Source organism: Arachis ipaensis, chromosome B9 (genome assembly GCF_059453495.1).
Source record: "Arachis ipaensis isolate K30076 ecotype BB chromosome B9, ASM5945349v1, whole genome shotgun sequence".
Taxonomy (NCBI): domain Eukaryota; kingdom Viridiplantae; phylum Streptophyta; class Magnoliopsida; order Fabales; family Fabaceae; genus Arachis; species Arachis ipaensis.
In genome coordinates, this window is record NC_142444.1 from 53712432 (window position 1) to 53723522 (window position 11091).

The 11091-nt window shown below is 38.6% G+C and overlaps 1 non-coding gene across 1 annotated transcript; it reads right to left on the reverse strand.

The window, feature by feature from the left end:
- Positions 1-2410: 2410 nt before the first annotated feature.
- On the reverse strand, positions 2411-2518 carry LOC148544682 (small nucleolar RNA R71). Its single transcript, XR_015900369.1, has one exon. It is a non-coding gene; the product is annotated as a small nucleolar RNA R71 (small nucleolar RNA).
- Between the last annotated feature and the right edge of the window lie 8573 nt (positions 2519-11091).

An 11091-nucleotide genomic window follows, 5' to 3' on the forward strand; every position in this document is an offset into this window, starting at 1 on the left:
GAGTTTGGACAACTAACGGTTCATCTTGTTGCTCAGATTAGGTAATTTTCTTTTTGTTTTATTTTCAAAAATTTTTCAAAAATATCTTTCAAAATTTTCTCCTTTGTTTTCGAAAAAATTTTTTTAAAATAAAAATGTTTTCAAAAATTTTATAATTTTATTCAAAATTTTTAAGAATGAATTCTAGTGTTTCATGAAGCATGTGAAGCCTGGCTGGCTGTAAAGCCATGTCTAAATTCTTTTGGACTAAGGCTTCCAATTTGTTATCAAGAGCAAGCTAGTTGGTGCTAATCCACCTACTACTGTTCATGATCTACCTGTTACATGCTAAAGCTTGGCTGGCTATTAAGCCATGCCTGACCCTTTGATTGGAGCTTTAGACTAAAGAGCATAAGATTCCAAGAATTCATATTAAAAATTTTGGAATCCTTATTTTTCTTTTTCAAAATGATTTTCGAAAAATTAAAAAGAAAATACAAAAAAATCATAAAATCATAAAAATAAAAAATATTTTGTGTTTCTTGTTTGAGTCTTGAGTCATGTTATAAGTTTGGTGTCAATTGCATATGCATCTTGCATTTTTCGAAAAAATCATGCATTCATAGTGTTCTTCATGATCTTCAAGTTGTTCTTGGTAAGTCTTCTTGTTTGATCTTTGCATTTGCATGTTTTGTGTCTTTTCTTGTTTTTCATATGCATTCTTGAATTCTTAGTGTCTAAGCATTAAGGAATTCTAAGTTTGGTGTCTTGCATGTTTTCCTTGCATTAAAAATTTTTCAAAAATATGTTCTTGGTGTTCATCTTGACATTCAAAGTGTTCTTGGTGTTCATCTTGACATTCATAGCATTCTTGCATGCATTCATTGTTTTAATCTAAAAATTTCATGCATTGCATCATTTTTCTTGTTTTTCTCTCTCATCATTAAAAATTCAAAAATCAAGAAAATATCTTTCCCTTTTTCTCTCTTAAAATTTCGAAAATTAGATTTGACTTTTTCAAAAATTTTTTAAAAATCTAGTTGTTTTTATGAGTCAAATCAAATTTTCAATTTAAAAATCTCATCTTTTTCAAAATCTTTTTCAAAAATCAAATCTTTTTCAAATTTTTTAGTTATTTTCGAAAATTCCAAAAATATTTTTCAAAAATCTTTTTCTTATTTTTATATCAAATTTTCGAAAATAACAATACCAATTAATGTTTTGATTCAAAAATTTCAAGTTTGTTACTTACTTGTTAAGAAAGATTCAAACTTTAAGTTCTAGAATCATATCTTGTGATTTCTTGTGAATCAAGTCATTAATTGTGATTTTAAAAATCAAATCTTTTTTTTTCAACAAAACTAATTTCATTCATATCTTTTCAAAAATATCTTCTTATCTTATCTTTTTCAAAAATTTGATTTTAAAAAAATATCTTTTCTAACTTCCTAACTTCTTATCTTTTCAAAATTTGTTTCAACTAACTAACTAACTTCTTGTTTGTTTCTTATCTTTTTCAAAACTACCTAACTAACTCTCTCTCTCTCTCTCTCTAATTTTCGAAAATATCTCCCTCTTTTTCAAAATTTATTTTTAATTAACTAATTATTTCAATTTTTAAATCTTAAATTTCGAAAATTACTAACATTTTTCAAAAACTATTTTCGAAAATCACTAACTCTTTTTCAAAAATAATTTTCGAAAATTCTCCTTCTCTCTCATCTTATTCTATTTATTTATTCATCTACTAACATCTCTTCCTCACATCACTCACCAAATTCGAACCTCCTCTTCCATCTGTGTTCGAATTTTTCTCTTCTTCTACTAACAATAAGGAACCTCTTTATTGTGACATAGAGGATTCCTCTTCTTTTCTTGTTCTCTTCTCTTTCTTATGAGCAGGAACAAGGAAAAAGGTATTCTTGTTGAAGCTGATCCAGAACCTGAAAGGACTCTGAAGAGGAAACTAAGAGAAGCTAAATTAAAACAATCCAGAGACAACCTTATTGAAAATTTTGAAAAAGTAGAGGAGATGGCAGCCGAACCCAACAACAATAATGCAAGGAGGATGCTTGGTGACTTTACTACACCTAATTCCAATTTACATGGAAGAAGCATCTCCATTCCTGCCATTGGAGCAAACAACTTTGAGCTGAAACCTCAATTAGTTTCTCTGATGCAGCAGAACTGCAAGTTTCATGGACTTCCATCTGAAGATCCTTTTCAATTCTTAACTGAATTCTTGTAGATCTGTGATACTGTTAAGACTAATGGAGTAGATCCTGAATTCTACAGGCTCATGCTTTTCCCTTTTGCTGTAAGAGACAGAGCTAGAGTGTGGTTGGACTCTCAACCCAGAGATAGCCTGAACTCTTGGGATAAGCTGGTCACGGCTTTTTTAGCCAAGTTCTTTCCTCCTCAAAAGCTTAGTAAACTTAGAGTGGACGTTCAGACCTTCAGACAGAAAGAAGGTGAATCCCTCTATGAAGCTTGGGAGAGATACAAAGGACTGACCAAAAAGTGTCCTACTGACATGCTTTCAGAATGGACCATCCTGGATATCTTCTATGATGGTTTGTCTGAATTGGCAAAGATGTCATTGGATACTTCTGCAGGTGGATCCATTCACCTAAAGAAAACACCTGCAGAAGCTCAAGAACTCATTGACATGGTTGCTAATAACCAGTTCATGTACACTTCTGAGAGGAATCCTGTGAGTAATGGGACGCCTATGAAGAAGGGAGTTCTTGAAATTGATACTCTGAATGCCATATTGGCTCAGAATAAAATATTGACTCAGCAAGTCAATATGATTTCCCAGAGTCTGAATGGAATGCAAGCTGCATCCAACAATACTCAAGAGGCATCTTCTGAAGAAGAAGCTTATGATCCTGAGAACCCTGCAATAGCAGAGGTGAATTACTTAGGTAAACCTTATGGAAACACCTATAACTCATCATGGAGAAATCATCCAAATTTCTCATGGAAGGATCAAAAGCCTCAACAAAGCTTTAATAATGGTGGAAGAAACAGGTTTAGCAATAGCAAGCCTTTTCCATCATCCACTCAGCAACAGACAGAGAATTCTGAGCAGAATCTATCTAGCTTAGCAAACTTAGTCTCTGATCTATCTAAGGCCACTGTGAGTTTCATGAATGAAACAAGGTCTTCCATTAGAAATTTGGAAGCACAAGTGGGCTAGCTGAGTAAAAGGATCACTGAAATCCCTCCTAGTACTCTTCCAAGCAATACAGAAGAGAATCCAAAAGGAGAGTGCAAGGCCATTGACATAAGCATCATGGCCGAACCTGTAAGGGAAGGAGAGGACGTGAATCCCAAGGAGGAAGACCTCCTGGGATGTCCAGTGATCAATAAGGAGTTTCCCTCTAAGGAACCAAAGGAATCTGAGGCTCATCTAGAGATCATAGAGATTCCATTAAACCTCCTTATGCCATTCATGAGCTCTGATGAGTATTCCTCTTCTGAAGAGAATGAGGATGTTACTGAAGAGCAAGCTGCCAAGTTCCTTGGTGCAATCATGAAGCTAAATGCCAAATTATTTGGTATTGAGACTTGGGAAGATGAACCTCCCTTGTTCACCAATGAACTAAGTAATCAGGATCAACTGACACTACCTCAGAAGAGACAGGATCTTGAAAAGTTCATAATACCTTGTACCATAGGCACCATGATCTTTAATGCTCTGTGTGATCTTGGTTCAGGGATAAACCTCATGCCCCTCTCTGTAATAGAGAAACTGGGAATCTATGGGGTGCAAGCTGCTAAAATCTCGTTAAAGATGGCAGATAATTCCAGAAAACAGGCTTATGGACAAGTAGAGGACGTGTTAGTAAAGGTTGAAGGCCTTTACATCCCTGCTGATTTCATAGTCTTAGATACTGGGAAGGAAGAGGATGAATCCATCATCCTAGGAAGACCTTTTCTAGCCACAGCAAGAGCTGTGATTGATGTGGACAGAGGAGAATTGATCCTTCAATTGAATAAGGACAACCTTGTGTTTACAACTCAAGGATCTCTCTCCGCATCCATGGAGAGGAAGCAGAAAAAGCTTCTCTCAAAGCAGAGTCAAACAAAGCCCCCACAGTCAAACTCTAAGTTTGGTGTTGGGAGGCCACAACCAAACTCTAAGTTTGGTGTTGAACCCCCATATCCAAACTCTAAGTTTGGTGTTGGGAGGTCTCAACAAAGCTCTGCACATCTGTGAGGCTCCATGAGAGCCCACTGTCAAGCTATTGACATTAAAGAAGCGCTTGTTGGGAGGCAACCCAATGTTTATTTATCTAATTTTATTTTTGTTTTTCATGTTTTCTTAGGTTCATGATCATGTGGAGTTACAAAATAAACTAAAAATTTAGAAACAGAATCAAAAACAGCGGAAGAAAAATCACACCCTGGAGGAAGCACCTGCCTGGCGTTCAACGCCAGAACAGAGCATGGTTCTGGCGCTGAACGCCCAAAATGGGCAGTATCTGGGCAATGAACGCCCAGAACAAGCATGGTTCTGGCGTTTAACGCCAGAAATGGGCAACAAATGGGCGCTGAACGCCCAAAATGGGCACCAACCTGGCGCTGAACGCCCAGAGTTGTGTGCAAAGGCATTTTGCATGCCTAAATTGGTGCAGGGATGTAAATGCCTTGACACCTCAAGATCTGTGGACCTCACAGGATCATCTCAGGATCTGTGGACCCCACAGGATCCCCACCTTCCTTCCTCATAATCCTAGTTTTTTTTCCACATCTTCTTCTTCATCTATTCCTTCTTCTTTTGCTCGAGGGCGAGCAACATTCTAAGTTTGGTGTGGTAAAACAATTATGTAAAGGATCTATAGCTCAGTGGTAGAACATGTGGCTGCAAATCAAGAGATCCCTGAGATACCTCAGGGGATGCACTTCCCTCCACATAGTTATTGGAAGCAACTGAGAATAGAAATACCAAAAATCACTAGGAATCAAGCCACAAAGGCAAGAAAGAGACATAGAAGAGCTCAAGAACATCATTGGTTCCTCAAGAAGGAAACGCCATCATCACTAAGGTGGACTGATTCCTTGTTCTTACTTTCTCTGTTTTTCGTTTTCTCTATGTTATGTGCTTATCTATGTTTGTGTCTTCATTACATGATCATTAGTAGTTAGTAACTTTGTCTTAAAGTTATGAATGTCCTATGAATCCATCACCTCTCTTAAATGAAAAATGTTTTAATTCAAAAGAACAAGAAGTACATGAGTTTCGAATTTATCCTTGAACTTAGTTTAATTATATTGATGTGGTGACAATGCTTCTTGTTTTCTGAATGAATGCTTGAACAGTGCATATGTCTTTTGAAGTTGTTGTTTAAGAATGTTAAATATGTTGGCTCTTGAAAGAATGATGATAAGGAGACATGTTATTTGATAATCTGAAAAATCATAAAAATGATTCTTGAAGCAAGAAAAAGCAGCAAAGAACAAAGCTTGCAGAAAAAAAAAAAAGAAAAAAAATATAGGCGAAAAAAAAAAAGAAGAGAAAAAGCAAGCAGAAAAAGCCAAAAGCTCTTAAAACCAAGAGGCAAGAGCAAAAAGCCAATAACCCTTAAAATCAAAAGGCAAGGGTAAATAAAAAGGATCCCAAGGCTTTGAGCATCAGTGGATAGGAGGGCCTAAAGGAATAAAATCCTGGCCTAAGCGGCTAAACCAAGCTGTCCCTAACCATGTGCTTGTGGCGTGTAGGTGTCAAGTGAAAACTTGAGACTGAGCGGTTAAAGTCAAGGTCCAAAGCAAAAAAAGAGTGTGCTTAAGAACCCTGGACACCTCTAATTGGGGAGTTTAGCAAAGCTGAGTCACAATCTGAAAAGGTTCACTCAATTATGTGTCTGTGGCATTTATGTATCCGGTGGTAATACTGGAAAACAAAGTGCTTAGGGCCACGGCCAAGACTCATAAAATAGCTGTGTTCAAGAATCATCATACTGAACTAGGAGAATCAATAACACTATCTGAACTCTGAGTTCCTATAGAAGCCAATCATTCTGAACTTCAATGGATAAAGTGAGATGCCAAAACTATTCAAGAGGCAAAAAGCTACAAGTCCCGCTCATCTGATTGGAGCTATGTTTCATTGATAGTTTGGAATTTATAGTATATTCTCTTCTTTTTATCCTATTTGATTTTCAGTTGCTTGGGGACAAGCAACAATTTAAGTTTGGTGTTGTGATGAGCGGATAATTTATACGCTTTTTGACATTGTTTTTAGTATGTTTTTAGTAGAATCTAGTTACTTTTAGGGATGTTTTCATTAGCTTTTATGTTAAATTCACATTTTTGGACTTTACTATGAGTTTGTGTGTTTTTATGTGATTTCAGGTATTTTCTGACTGAAATTGAGGGACTTGAGCAAAAATCAGATTCAGAGGTTGAAGAAGGACTGCTGATGCTGTTGGATTCTGACCTCCCTGTACTCAAAGTAGATTTTCTTGAGCTACAGAACTCGAAATGGCGCGCTTCTAATTGCATTGGAAAGTAGACATCCAGGGCTTTCCAGAAATATATAATAGTCCATACTTTGCCCAAGTTTAGACGACGCAAACTGGCGTTCAACGCCAGTTCTCTGCCCAATTCTGGCGTCCAGCGCCAGAAACAAGTTGCAAAGTGGAGTTCAACGCCCAAACTGGCACCAAAACCTGCGTTCAACTCCAGGAATGACCTCTACACGTGTAACACTCAAGCTCAGCCCAAGCACACACCAAGTGGGCCCCGGAAGTGGATTTATGCATCAATTACTTACTTCTGTAAACCCTAGTAGCTAGTTTATTATAAATAGGACCTTTTACTATTGTATTAGACATCTTTGGACGCCTGGTTCTTAGATCAGAGGGGCTGGCCATTCGGCCATGCCTGGACCTTTCACTTATGTATTTTCAACGGTAGAGCTTCTACACTCCATAGATTAAGGTGTGGAGCTCTGCTGTTCTTCAAAGATTAATGCAAAGTACTACTGTTTTCTATTCAATTCAACTTATTCCACTTCTAAGATATTCATTCGAACTTCAACCTGAATGTGATGAACGTGACAATCATCATCATTCCCTATGAACGCGTGCCTGACAACCACTCCCGTTCTACCTTCGATTGAACGAGTATCTCTTAGATTACTAATACAGGGGATCGAGTCCGAGATATTGGGATCTTCGTGGTATAAGCTAGATTGATGGCGGCATTCATGAGAATCCAGAAAGTCTAAACCTTGTCCGTGGTATTCCGAGTAGGATTCTGGGATTGAATGACTGTGACGAGCTTCAAACTCGCGAGTGTTGGGCGTAGTGACAGACGCAAAAGGATAGTAAATCCTATTCCAGTATGATCGAGAACCTCCAAGATGATTAGCCATGCAGTGACAGCGCATCAGACCATTTTCACAGAGAGGAATAGGATGCAACCAACGACAAGGGTGATGCCTCCAGACGATTAGCCGTGCTGTGACAGAGCATTTGGACCATTTTCCCGAGAGAGATCGAAAGTAGCCATTGGCACCGGTGACATCCTTACATAAAGCCAGCCATAGAAAGGAGTAAGATTTATTGGATGAAGACAGCAGGAAAGCAGAGGTTCAGAGGAACGAATGCATCTCCATACGCTTATCTGAAATTCTCACCAATGAGTTACATAAGTATTTCTATCCTTATTTTATTAATTAATTTCGAAAACCCCATTACTATTTTATATCCGCCTGACTGAGATTTACAAGGTGACCATAGCTTACTTCATACCAACAATCTCCGTGGGATTCGACCCTTACTCACGTAAGGTATTACTTGGACGACCCAGTGCACTTGCTGGTTAGTTGTGCGAAGTTGTGAACCATGGTATTGACATCGTGTTTTTGGTGCCATTGCCAGGGAAAGAAAGAGCAATGAATTTTACATAATCAAAGTGTAATCACAATTTCGTCCACCACGTCCGCGTCGGCATTTGCTGGTCATCTCCTTGGCTTCTTCTCTTTCTCTGCAGAAACTCCATCAAATTCCGCCAAATGCTACCTAAAATAAACAGTATTGTACAAAACTTAAAATAGCATCCATAGTGGCTAAAATATAATTAATTCTTAATTAAAATCAACAAATTAGATGCAAATTCACTAGAAAAAGATAGACAAGATGCTCACGCATCACAACACCAAACATAAACTGTTGCTTGTCCTCAAGCAACCAAAACTAATATAAGCTTAGGATGTGAATTTGCATGAGAATGAGAGTTCGATTAAGCTCATGTCTCTTCTTATAGTGGGGTTTACAACTGCAATCCTGAATAGTTTTGGCATCTCACTTTATCCTTTGAAGTTCAGAATGATTGTCATCCATTGGAACTCAGAATTCAGATAGTGTTATTGACTCTCCTAGTTCAGTATGTTGATTCTTGAACACAACTACTTTATGAGTCTTGGCTGTGACCCTAAGCATTTTGTTTTCCAGTATTACCACCGGATACATAAATGCCACAGACACATAGGTGGGTGAACCTTTTCAGATTGTGACTCAGCTTTGCTAGAGTCCCCAGTTAGAGGTGCCCAGAGTTCTTAAGCACACTCTTTTTGCTTTGGACCACGACTTTAACCGCTCAGTCTCAAGCTTTTCACTTGACACCTTCACGCCACAAGCACATGGTTAGGGACAGCTTGATTTAGCTGCTTAGGCCAGGATTTTATTCCTTTGGGCCCTCCTATCCATTAATGCTCAAAGCCTTGGATCCTTTTTACCCTTTGCCTTTTAGTTTAAAGGATTATTGGCTTTTTCTCTGCTTGCTTTTTCTTTTTCTCTTTTTTTTTGTCTTTATTTTTTTTAATATATATATATATATATTTTGCAAGCTTTGTGTTTTTCACTGCTTTTTCTTGCTTCAAGAATCAATTTTATGATTTTTCAGATTATCAATAACATTTTTTTTCATCATTCTTTCAAGAGCCAACAATTTTAACATTCATAAACTTCACTATCAAAAATATGCACTGTTCATGTCATGCATTCAGAATCACAGAAAATACCACCACATTTAAGTAAATAAGACTATTCTTCAATATAGACCCACTTTCTCATACAATATATCACTCCTGTATTTTTGATTTGAAATTAAGCTCAGTGAGTAATACATGAGACATTTTTTTTTCAGAATTAAAGCAATAGGGAGAACTAAACTAGTCCTAGGATTCTAACTAATAAAGGATCATGCAACAAACAAAGAAAAATAGCAGAAAATCGGAACATAACATAGACAAAGAGGGGAGGAATAAAAAATGAAAGGAACTCAACCACCTTAGTTATCCTAGCAGTCGTTTATTCTTCAGGTTGTGCTCCTCAGTGAAGATGATTTGCCTCCCTTTTGGTGCCATAGGAATAAACAGAAAACTTCTAAGCGAAGCGTCAACACCGAACTTAAAAGTTTGCTTGTCCTCAAATAAAGAAGGACTGAAAATAAAAATAAATAGTGAGAGGAAAGAAGAATATACAGGTGAAAAACAAGAGAGAATTTGGATTGGGAAAAAAGAAAGATAAGATAATTGGCAAATCAGGGAAGCTGTGCGGCGCAAGCGACGCGACCGCGTGGGGCACGCGGTCGCGCGAATTGCGCTTATACCGATTGATGCGGTCGCGTCGGTCACGCGGTCGCGTGACCCGTTTTATGCTACTGGCGCGAGGGCAGCCTCGCACTCGCACAACTCTCTATTTGAAATTTTATTTTATTTTTTTTGCCAAATCTTGGGTGACGCGATCGCGTGGGGCATGCGATCGCCTGAGTGGCCATTAGAAGGATATGACGCGGACACGTGAGCCATGATTCTGCGTGAGTAGAATTGGGCGTTCAGCGCCAATCCAGCACCACTCTAGCATAACTTTCGGTCGTGCACCCTTTTCACGTCGAATTCCAGGGCACGCGGCCGTGTGAGTGACGCAGTCGCGTGGGAGGCCAATGTTCCCACCCGATGCAGACGCGTCATCGATGCGGTTGCGTGGAACAATTTGTGCCAAAGGCACTATTCCAGCGCCACTCCCTCGCAACTCTCTGTCAAATTTATTTTTTCACACACACCCATCTGACGCGGACGCGTCAGCGACGCGTTCGCGTCGTGTGCGCTCTTTTTTTTATATATATATATATAGCTTGAGGTGTTCGGTTCCTAGAAGAACATAACTGCATGATCAGAAAATTAGTAGGAACTCAATAAAAATAAAAATAAAATAACTAAGAAAAACTACTACGAAAAATAGCGAAGGATACGAAATTATCGGGTTGCCTTCCGACAAGCGCTTCTTTAACGTCACTAGCTTGACGGTCATTTCTGCTAGTTCAGCAGATGAGTGGACCTCTGGCGGTCAATCTCGCCTCCAAGATAGTGCTTCAACCTTTGACCATTCACTGTAAATTTCCTGTTAGAATTTTCTTCCTGTATTTCCACATGACCATATGGTTAGGCTCTGGTAACCATAAACGGTCCTGACCACCGAGATTTCAGCTCCCCGGGAAAGAATTTGAGCCTTGAATTATACAGAAGCACTCTTTGTCCTGGCTCAAAGACTCTGATGGCAATCTTCTTATCATGCAGTAGCTTGGTTCTCTCCTTATAAAGCCTGGCATTCTCATAGGCTGAATATCTGAATTCATCAAGCTCATTCAACTGAAGCATCCGCTTAATTCCTGCAGCTTCTGAATCAAGATTCAGATACCTAATTGCCCAATAAGCCTTGTGCTCCAGCTCAACTGGCAAGTGACAGGCTTTGCCGTAGACCAACAGATATGGGGACATGCCAATTGGAGTCTTGTATGCTGTCCGGTATGCCCAGAGAGCATCATCAAGCTTCCTAGACCAGTCCTTTCTTAAAATACTGACGGTCTTCTCCAGAATCCTCTTAAGTTCCCTGTTGGAAACTTCAACCTGTCCACTTGTCTGAGGGTGATAGGGGGTTGCCACTTTATGACGGACTCCATATCTATGCAGAAGAGAGTCCAGCTGTCTGTTACAGAAGTGACTTCCTCCATCACTAATAAGTGTCCTTGGGACACCAAACCGGCTAAAGATATATCTCTGAAGAAAGCTCATTACCACCTTGGCATCATTGGTGGGTA